Here is an 11,745-nt window from a genome sequence, read left to right as displayed (position 1 = left end):
CTTTTCACTAGGCTGATCAGATTTTTAAAATACACCATTTGTTTTAAGTTGGGTCACTCTGTGGAGGGGTGGAGTGGTACCTGCTGTTTATCCCAGCACTCCACGGGCAGAGGCAGGTGGATCTCTGAGCCTCGTCTATAGAGTGAGTCTTGAGATAGCCAAGGTTACACAGAGAAACTTTGTCTCAAAAAGCAAGCAAGCAAGCAAGCAAGCAAGCAAGCAAGCAAGCAACCCAAACAAACAACCAGAAACTTTGGTCCACTCATTTGACTTTAATTTGCTTCCTTTAACGTTTCTCTTGCCCTGCCAGTCAAGGTTAGGCTTTAGAGTCTGTGGATTTCAGACATTCCTTCGCAGCCTTTGCAGAGGTCATGTCATGGCTCTCTAAGAGCTGCTGATTCTAGGTCCTGGGAGCGTTGGATACATCAGGTTCTGTCAGAACTCCAAGAACTTCAGTTCAAATTTCTTTTCAGACTCAGCTGTAAGCATCGGCTATGAAACTAGGCACAAAGCAGAAACCTAATGCTTTTGCTATTGCTTTGTCAGCCCTGAAACCTGACTGGCACCTCAGACTTACCTATGCTGTCAAATCTTTCCAAACAGACTCTCTTAGGGCTGAGGAGATCGCTCAGTTAGTAAGCTGCCGGGCACATAAGCATGAGGGCCTGAGTTTGCATCCTCTGTACGTAAAAGCCAGGCATGGCCTGCAACCACAGAGCAGGGGATGAGGGTGGGCTGGACACAGGCTGAGGCTCATTGGTTAGGCTAGCCTAGGTGAATCAATAAGCTTCCGGTTCAGTGAGAGGTCTTATCTCAAAAACTTAGGCATAGTGGCACACACCTTTAATTCTGACACTTGGAGGAAAGAGGCAGGTGGATCTCTGTGAGTTCAAGACCAGCCTGGACTACATAGTGAATTCTAGGACAGGTAGAGCTACAGAGTGAGACCCTGTGGGGGAGGGGGGCGGTGGGGAAAAAAACCTAAGTTGTACAGAGATAAAGACACCAATGCCAATCAACCGATCTCTCCCTCTCTCCTCCCCCTCCTTCCTGTCTGTTTGTCTGTCTTGTGTAGCCCAGAGTGGTCCAGAACTCACTAGATGTCTCAGGTTGGTTTTGATCTTTGATCCTCTTGCCTCAGCCCCTGGTTTCACTTCTTTTTCATATTATTTTTTAAATTATGCAGAACCAGTAGGTTGTTAATGGTTCAAATGATATCTACAATTCTTATTTATGGAAATAGATTGTCCTGTGGATGATATTCAGAAGTTTTCTGCTAATTAAACAATATAAAATAAACCAAGTTAAGGGTTTGGGGGGCATTTTTTTTTGCATACAGAGTAAGAAAGTTGTGTGTTCATTGTTCAAAAAACTGCAGGAGGCAGCAGAGTGCTGGCTGTTGTCACGTCCCATCCCTTCTGGCAGGCTTTTCTTTCCTGCTTGCTTCTACCCTCAGATCTTCCTGGTCTGGGTGTTGGTTTGGGCCTTTGAAAATATCATTATATAAATGAGAACCTGACAGATATCAGAATAGAATGAGCTCACTACCGTGAGCTAAAAGGAGACCAGAGTTTCTGAATTAGTTGTGATAATTAAAAAAAAAATTTAAAGTTTTGATTCTTAAAACTCATAGTACCTGATAAAAACGGGGCGGGGGTAGAGAAACTTAGTTTGTATGGTGCTGTTTCTGAAGAAAGGTAACTTTATTTTGCCTTTGTTTGGATTCTGTCACAGATTTTTTTTAAATAATAGTTTTATGCACTGGAGTGTATATATACAAGTAAACATTCTTCAGCAATGTACACAGAGTGCACTGATTTTAACTGTGATCAACTTGTAGAAGTGTGCACACCTATAGCAAGATTTTTAGCGCGAGGGATTGGACATTTAAGCCATTGAAGGTTCCAGACAAGTGACATACAGCATTGGTGCCATCACTCCATGTAACAAAACAAGACAAAACAAACAAAATCAGAACCTCCACCCAGACCCACTTAGCAGGCAAGCTGTGTGTAATGATTATGATATTTATGCTTACTTTTCTTAATGGACAGTTAAGTATTTACAGTGGATATTTTGATGGTTGCTATGGCTTCCCTGTCTCTAGAACGTGTTGTGCTTACATTGGTCAGGGTCCCTGCAGTGCTGCCATTCGGAGCTGGAGAAATCTTCAAGCGTGGGAAGACCTCTGTGTGTACTGTAGGATACTTAGCAGCAGCCCTGTTCTCTATCCGCTAGAGGGCAGGAACAGCAACCTCCCCCTCCAAGTGGTCACACCCAGATGTGTCTGTAGCTCCAAATGTCCACTAGGGGGCAATCCACTGCCCACCCCTCACCTCCAATGTGTGAGGTACTGAGAAGTAGGTCAGGCTACTGTAGCCCTGGTGTTTGCTTTCAGGGGATGGGTAACGCAAATGGCTCGTGAGGGACAGACAAAACAAGAGCCACCTCCCCTGATGGAACACAGAATACATCAAACAAACCAACAAAATGCGGCACTGTCGTTTAGTGAGTGCTTGAGACACTTCGTGCAATAGTCACTCCGCCTTCTCTGAACCACCCAACAAGGAAGTATAATTTTCCAGGTATATGGGTTAAGAAACTCAGAGGTTACAAAGCCTGTATTCCGATTACCCACCTAGTACATGGAATGTGAATCTACAGTTCCCATCAGATCCTACAGAGAGCACACTCCGTTTCCTGTACAGAGTAGCAAACATCAAATGTTACACCCGAAGGGTATTTTTTGCTTCCCTGTTAACGGAAGGAGGAGAACCAGCAAAGACACTTAACACTGCAAATTGGTTACAGTTAGGGTGAGCATTTGGGTTTGTTCAACTCGGACTTAATTTAAATAAGCCTGGCAGGTGCAGGGAGAGCAAAGAACTACCCAAAGCTTGTCTGTCAGTGTAAGTCAGGCTTCTGTGAGGCTTGGGTGGCCTTCCTGCTCCTGCCTGTCACAGTGCATGGGGCTCTCCTCCCACGCAGGAAGGATGCTGACTGTGACTGCAGTGTGGGTCTCCAGTGCTGAAAGTTCATCTTTGGTCTGCAAATAAACGAGGGAGACGTGAGTATCTGTGCACACATTCCCTTAATCCGCACTCAGCAGTGGGGTGTGGCATAAGTGGGCCAGAAAACACGAATTTGATAGTTATCTCAAAAAGCCTGCACTTTCTAAGGAAACAGGAGGATGTAAGAGACTCAGATGTTGTCTTTTCACATGAACTGTGGGAGCGTCCAAGGAAACCTGCCTCTTCCTGCACGTTAGTTGTGGTTGTAACAGCGCCTGAGAAAGGGGACAGACCTATACAATTGACTGGCACTCCAGGGACACTCACATGGGACAGGAGAGAAGTAATTTTGTGAATTTACAGTGTATTCAAGTCTGCTATTCCCGCCAGTGTCTCTACGTTGGACATACGATCTTTCAGTAAACATGGTCCAAGATGTGACTTTCCTGAGTGTTAAACGCTTAGATTCAGCAAAGCTCAATTAAACCCAGAGGCAGGCTCACTCCGGTTCAGCTAGTGCAGCTGTCCTCCGGCGATGAATTCACTGCTTTTGGGCAGTGTGCTGGCTGGGGTCTTGTCAACCAAACACAACTAGAGTCATTTGGAAGACTCTAACCTCAACTGAGAAAACTGCCTACCTAATCAGCCTGTGGGTATGTGCATTTTCTTGATTGATGATTGACAGGGAAGGGCCAACATACATCTCTGGGCTGATGCTCCTGGGTTCTATACAAAAACAGGCTGAGCAAGCCATGAGGAGCAAGCCAGTAAGTAGCACCCCTCCATGGCCTTTGCTTCAGCTCCTGCCTCCAGGTTCCTGTCCTGACTTCCCTCAGTGATAGAATGTGACCAGAGAGTTGTAAGCTGAGATAAACTCTTTCCTCCCCAAGTTGCTTTTAAGATAGGCAGTAATCATTTTATACTAGCTGATTGCTGGTACTTTCTTATGCACCAGAACTTTATGAAGCCACTACCCAAAGATTCAGTAAATTCTTAAAACTGACTCAATTTGGAGGTTATTTTAAAAAATTGGACTACTTTTATGATATTTGCATTCTTAAGAAAAATAAATCAAGCATGTTTATAGTGATGGAAAAATGCTACATTATCAGTATATTAAAAAAGGAATTCTTGGAGATGAAGGGATGTTAAAAGCACATGTCTACGTTGGTACCTGCGTTCACACGCTCACACCCCCACACATACACATAAACAAAAAGATAAAAATAAATCTTAAAAAATTGTTGTTTAAAAGCCAATAGCTTCATATTTATCTCATGGAAAGTTTCTTAGTAGCTGGTTTGTAAGAATAAGGGATTATATTTGGTCAAACTTAAATTCAGATACATGACACAGAGGTCGTAGTGTACACAGGATGATATTCCATCACTGTGAACCAGTGGAAGAGATCTGCTGTACACATGCATACACACACACACACACACACACACACACACACACACACACACACAAGTGTGTGTGTTCCTAACCTTGATAGAAAGGATGTATACACACATATATGTATATATGCACATATATGCATATTTATCAGTCCCTACACTTGATAGAAAGGTTATACATATGTACACACACACACACTCATATGTACATATTCTCAGTTCCTATCCGTGACAGAAAGGGTCTAATATCATCTTACTTTCCTTCTCTCACTAAATAAGTAAGACATTCTGGGTGCAACTCTGAATTGAATGTAACTATACTGTAATTTACATTCTGACTCGGAAATGATTAGCTCTTGGGAATTAGTACAAAGAAGGACAGTGAGGAACAAGTAGGAAGACAGGGCGACTGTCCCAATACTCAGATGGACCGTCTAATAACTGAGCCTTTGTTGTCACCATATCTATTCCTTCCAGTCATTAATTGGCTCTCACTTCCCCAAGGTCAAGGCTAAGAAGATCTCCAGGTTAGGGTCTTTCAATCAGGAGGGAAGACTACCAATTCAGTGTAATAAGCAACAAAAAGACAACTTCATCTAAATATAAAGGAACAAGATAAAAGAATAACGACTAATTTCTAAAAGTATTTTAACTATTTTTAGTGACAGAAAACTTCAGTAAGAAATGATGAAATAATTTTAATAATTTTATAGGAAGATTCTATTTGGAAAAACATTTAACATTTACACCCAACAAACACCTATTGAGCAGGTTCCCAGCAGGCTCTGTGGTAGGCACTGGGGCTCTGGTGCAGCTGTGGCCCTTACAGGGAGCATACATGGAGCATATAGACTTCTGGGAAAGACAGACACCATCCAGCAGAGGAAGGCAGGAGAGCAGTCAATGGAGTCAGAACCTGGAGATCTTACCTAGGGGTAGGTGCTTCCGCATCCCACCTCAGTCCTTCAGAAATACTTTCATATGCACTTAATAACGCTTCAATTGCTACGTAACTGTGGTTTCTCTGAGGCTACAGAATACACTTGGACTCTGGTTTCTTACATATGTCCACTCAGGACTGGCTATCTACCGATATGCCCAATACTCAGTCACAAGTAAGACAGAAGATGGACGGAAGAGAAGCTAGCCCACAGTGTTGAGGCGGGTCCTGGAGGCTGCCTACTGTAACTGATCAGTAATCTGTCAGTTCCCCTTGATGAGGAAACTGAAGCATTCTACACTGGAAGAAAATCCCCTGGAACTCGGGGCCGCAGTACTAACCACGTTAGCTCTCTAGGAAACTGGAGTTTGCTTACTTGTTCGATTTTGTAAAGGAATGTTTGAAATATTTCATGGAATATTCATGGAATTTCACTTTTAAGTCAATAAATAAAATCATCTGCATTTATTGTGTACGAGAATCTTTGGTATGACTGAACCTAACCTACCCCATTGTCTCCCAGCCCTCCCTTTTGCTGTTCTGTTTCAGATGAGAATATCTAAATTTTACTTTCGGTAACATTTTAACATTTGTAATTTTAATGATTCAAGAGACAGAGTTTCTATAAATGAAATGAGTAATAAAGACAGCAGTTATGAATAAAATTCAAGGTAGGACGGGCATTATATATTTCAAGCCAAGGACATTTTTCTGTGGGCAGAGGAACTGGTGGAGGCCTTCTCTGATGTAAGGGGCTCTGAGAAAGTCTTTAGGAACAGGTTCTCTTACTAAAGGAAGGGGAATCCTATGTTGTTTATTTATTTAGTGTGTGTGTGCAGACCTGTGTCACAGGCGACATCTGGAGGTCAGAGGACAATGTTTACTTCTTTCCGCCCAGCATGTGGTGGAGTCAACATGGGATCGAATAGCGGTCCTCAGGCTTGGTTCTAAGTGTCCTTACCTGTTGAGCAGAGATAGCATGATGAACTCACAAAGATTTGGACATAAGTCTTAGTTTTAAGACACTCGTGTAAGTGTGGAGGCAGGACAGTAGGGTCAAAGGAGTGAGAAGACCCAGACATTGCTGCTAACTTCATCCTGTCTTCTTGCTAGAAGTCTCACACTATTTTGACTCCATGATTAGGCGATATGGTTGAGTGACATCTTGATCATGTGTCTGCTGGGTCTGAAAGTCCTTCCAAGCTTACCCTGAAAGCTAATAACCTGTACCTTGGCATTAAAGGCAAGGCATGAGGGAAGTGAGTAGGTTATGAAGGTACAGCCTTCCTGATTGGAATCAGGGCACTTTAAAAAGAGGTTGGGGAGACTGCTTCCTCTTTCCACTACTTGAGGATACAGCAAGCAGAAGCTGTGTGAGGCAGACTGACCCCAGTTCAGACACTCACTTGCTCCTGCTTGTTCTCAAACATCTCAGCTTCTAACACGCCGAGCGACACATCTGTTGTTTATGAATTATTCAGCCTAACGAATTTTGTTACAGAAGCTTGTCTAGATCCAGACACTTGCCAGGAAAGGAAGTTATAGGATATGTTTATTCACTAAAAAAAAATAAAATAAAAGGTCAGGTACGAGGGGAACCCATCCTCACGGCTCTCCAGCAAGCAGAAGTGCTCACAGGAGAACAGCCTTTGTGGTCACATGAACTCAGGCTTTCCAGGTTCTCCTAGCTGATTGCTTTCAGGCTGTCCCTGTAACATGGCAGCATGCTAAACAGAACTATGAATAGCCCCAAAGATTCTTTCATGGGCATACAAGCACATATGCGTGTGTATATTTGTGTGAGGTGTGAGTGTGGCTGGATGTCCAAGAAAGAACATGTAAAACCTTGAGCAAAAAGATAGGCAGCACCTCAGCCCAGCCACACCTTAGAACTTTAGTGTCTGTGACAGGAGAGGTGGAGGGCAGTAGAGATGAGCCTGAAGGTGAAAGACTGGATTCTTGAAGGGCACGACTTTATGGAAAACATAGTCACACAACTTCACACCCATCAGCACCAGGAAGCTTACTTTGTGCTGGGGCTGAGGGCAAGCAGAAGCTTCTCACAAGAAATAAGCCTCAAGCTTGTGCAAGGACTGCAGTAGTGGAATTTATTTTAATCACAAACGAGCAAAACAGTAAGCTGAGGGGTTATGCTAACTACTTGGTTCTCGGGGTGACACCCTCCGGAGGACACCGCAAAATTGGATGCAAAATGCTTTGAAGGGACTCTTCAATCCAGGCCACTAAGAATTTCCTCAGAGAAGAAGACTCATTCATAATAAAGAGTTACATCTGATAAGGAAATAAGTGGAGTACCATGAAGCAGAGCCAAACACACACGCACGCACACATGCATGCATGCACACACACACACACACACACACGCATGCACACACACACATGCACACTCATGCACACACTGGGAACTTTAGCCTTGGTACCTGAGATAACTGCATGCACTCCTTGTTGGAGGGAACAGTGCAGAGAGATGGGACAAGGTGTCATCTATCCCTGGCTGTCCTTAAACTGTAGCTGAGGGTGAGCATAGATTCCAATCCTTCTGTAACATTTTAATGAATGTAGCATAGGGGCTGGAGAGATGGCTCCCCAGGGAAGAGTATTTGCTGCTCTTCCAGAGAACCTGAGTTCAATTCAAAGTATCCACATAGTGTAGATCACAGCTACCTGTATACGTGCATGCATACAAGCATGCACACACATAGGAGATCACAGCTACCTGTACACATGCATGCAAACATGCACACATAGGGGAGATCACAATACCTGTATACATGCATGCAAACATGCACACACATAGGGGAGATCACAGCTACCTGAACACATGTTGCATTCTTACAGCATGCACACAAACACATAAATAAAAACAAATCTTAAAAAATTAATATAAACTGTTCATGATTTAAGTCATAAAAGATTACATAAAACTTAAGAAAACTAGTCTACGGGGGGAAAAAACCCCAGACATATATACAAGATCAAATCGTCCACCCAGAAGAGGAAAGCAGTGGCTGAATTGAGAAGCAATGGATTAAAAAGATTAGACACACTGAAGAGAATTTAAAGTTATCTGGACACAGGTCTTAGGAAATACCCCAAATGTAACACAGGGCAGGACAGCATGAACATCAGAATCGTTACATGAACTCTGTTACGAGCGATTTGGACTTTAGAACATCTTTGAGAAGATGAGGCAGTAACACTGTATACCTGAACTCTTCTTATGTTAAAAAAAATGGTCCTAGGACCCTACTGTGCAGATGCAGTTGTTACTGTGCTCTTAAAAAGTGGCTGATTGACACATGGACACCCATGTTCAGCACTGAGTCACAGATGCTAGGACACGGGAACAGCCTAATTGCCCAGTTCAGCTGATGAATGAAATTGTGCTTCCTGCAAACAATAGAATTCTATTCAGCTTTAAGGAAAAAAATGAAATTTAATTATGAAATTTGAAGGTAAATAGGTGGAGTTGGAAAACAAGCCAAGTGAAATAACCCAGACCCAGAAGGGTTAGCGTCACAGGGTCGCACTCACACGCTACTATATAGTGCTGAATTTTCAGATTTGTGCTAACTTGGAATACCTATAGAACCCAGGTAAGTAGAAAGAGACCACTGGTAAGAAGGGGGGAGAGATCTGAAGGGAGGCTGAGGTGAGGGGGGGTGGCGGGGGGGGAGGCAAGAGAGAACACGGGTGAGGTAAAGAGGAAGTAATGTAGAAGGAAGGTTAAGTTCAGAGGGGTGAGTAAGCAGGGCAGAGAGAAGGTGGGAAAAGGGGTAACTGACTCTAAGGATGCTGGGAAACTTAGAACAACCTGTATAGGGAGCCTGGGAAATTGAGAATGTCTTAATTAAGACATTCCTCACCCCAAATGTAGGCAGCACCTTCTAATAGCAGCCCAGATACACAGGGGATTAGCAATGGGGCAGTATGTGACTCTTACTGCCAAGTGAGTTTATCTTGTATGCTGCTGTGCTATGACTGCTGCCTGGCTTCCCTGGGTTGCTGGGGACCAGCGTCTCCCCGGAAACCCTTTAGGTTCTAGTTGAGCTTTGGATTACTGAGTTACCCAACCTCAAAGACCAAGCAACTACACAGTTCTCAGTTTCCAGGATGTGACTCAGTTGTTGTTAGGATTTCAAAGTAAGCTGACTTAAAGTCTTTTAACACATACCTTTGTTCTATTGATTCTGTGCCTCTAGAGCAGTGGTTCTCAGTCAGTGGGGTGTGACGTCTTTTGGGGGTTGAATGACCCTTTTACAGGGTTTGCCCAGCACCCCTGGAAAACACAGATATTTACATGATGATTCATAACAGTGCTAATTACATAATAGTTACTACAACATGAAGCAGTAACAAAGATAATTTTATGGTCGGGTCACCACAATATGAGGAACTGTATTGAGGGGGTCACAGAATTAGTTATGAAGTTGTAGGAGGAGCTAATGTGGGAGGAGTTAGGAAAGGAAGAGGAGGAATAAGGAGAGGAGGAAGAGGAGGAGAAGCTAGGAGGAGAGAGAGAAAGAGAGAGAGGAGGCAGATGTTCACACGTCTGTAGGTCAAAGGTAGTTGGTATATCTAGGCTGGGTATCGGGTTACACTTCTGATTGTATAGGTGTCTTGTTATTGATCATTACCAAATATATAAGCCTTTGATTAATCTTTAAGCATTAGAGTCTCATCTTTCTACTGGGCCCGCATGGATGGCGGGATGGTCTGAGCAATGTCCAGTCTTGCAGAGACAGCATGGAAGATTGGCAGAGCTGTCTCCCATGTTGGAGTCTCGTGGGTGGCAGGGCTGGTGTTTCTTTCTGGCCATTTCTAGCTGTGGCACACACGTGGCCTCTGGCCACAGAACATGGCGGCTGTGCTAGGCAGAGCCAACATAGCTTAGTCGGCTTGACCAGAGGCCTATTTTAAATAATTACTACAACATGAAACAGTAACAAAGATAATTTTATGGCTGGGTCACCACAATATGAGGAACTGTATTGAGGGGTCACAGCATTAGGAAGGTTAAGAACCACTGCTCTAGAGAAAGCTGGCTAAAACACCTCTTTGATTTGTTGGCCAGGGGTGTCCTAGAGCCTCCGAAAGCAATACAGGCTATCTTCATTGTTCTTGGTTGGCCAACAGAACTTGATGGTAAGACCCCATTGCTGAAAACACCACACATTTCGGTCATAGGACGCAGAGACTTGAAGATGGTACTGACAGGGATTGGCTTTCATAGTAAGGTAAGGTGATAGGTAGCTTGCTGGGGGAACATCATCAACGGCCTTACTCAGCTGTAACCTCCACAAACCACGAAAACAACCAACGTGCAATAGTGGTGCTAGTGCTGTAGGGGTGACCATCCAATCCTGCTTGGATTTAAGAGCTGCTCCACAGGAGAAAAAGAAATGTTTAGTGTTGTAAATCTTGCCAAGAACTCATGGGTGGGGAATTCATAAGCGTCAGGAATTAATCTACCGCTATTATTTTGCTGAATGGACAGAATACAAAACTGCTTTCTAAACTTTATCTCTATACTCATAAAACAGTGCAGCCTTCAGACCTCATACGAGAAGTGTCTTTGTGCAATAAAACGTGGTTACTGCAGAAACTCACAAATGGCCAATGTATAGAGCGTCAGTGAGCGCTCGGCCACAGATAAGACATCGGATGACACCTGCCCTGCATGGCTCAGGGACTGCAATGGAAGAGGGTGTGGACAGTCTTAGACTTTTTACTTTAAATGAATCTTTGTGAGCTCATTCTGTTTGTTTACTCACTGACCACGTACCTCACGATGTGGGTTTCGATCCAATGCTTGTGACAGGCACCTTCCTCCCTCTAGCTCCTCTCTTCCCTGGCTTCTTTGTACTTGGCTTTCTCTGTACTCTATTACATCAACCGTTTAATGACTCACTAAGAATGGATGCTGCCAGTGAATCTATGGGACAGCACAGCTTTCTATTAGAGCCTTATCCTCGACATTAAAATGTGAACATTCTACATCAGATGAAATATGGCAGCTGTGTTCCCCAGGTCTCAGGCTGACGTCACATTTAAGGTCTGGGTGGTATTTTACATCCCTTCCTGGCACCAGAACACACTGCGGCTCCCTCAACTATCTGCTGTTTTTGTTTCTTTTTCTTTTTCCTGCATCCTGTATCACAGCAAACAACACAATCAAAATGTGTTCATCAACAGTTCAGTCAGCTGAGCTTCAAGGTGCTTCTGCAATTGTTGCCGGTATTAGGGTCTTCATGGCTGCCACTCAAAGGTTGATGTTTCACTGCCGGTACTCTTTTCTAGGCACTTACTAAGCATTTGAAGTTAGAGGCCAGCCCCATAATGTGGTTTTCAAGAGCCAGTTCCTGCCGGATGT

Source organism: Grammomys surdaster, unplaced genomic scaffold (assembly GCF_004785775.1).
Source record: "Grammomys surdaster isolate TR1022 unplaced genomic scaffold, NIH_TR_1.0 190, whole genome shotgun sequence".
In the NCBI taxonomy this organism is placed as follows: Eukaryota; Metazoa; Chordata; class Mammalia; order Rodentia; family Muridae; genus Grammomys; species Grammomys surdaster.
Note: the sequence above shows the minus strand (reverse complement) of the source record.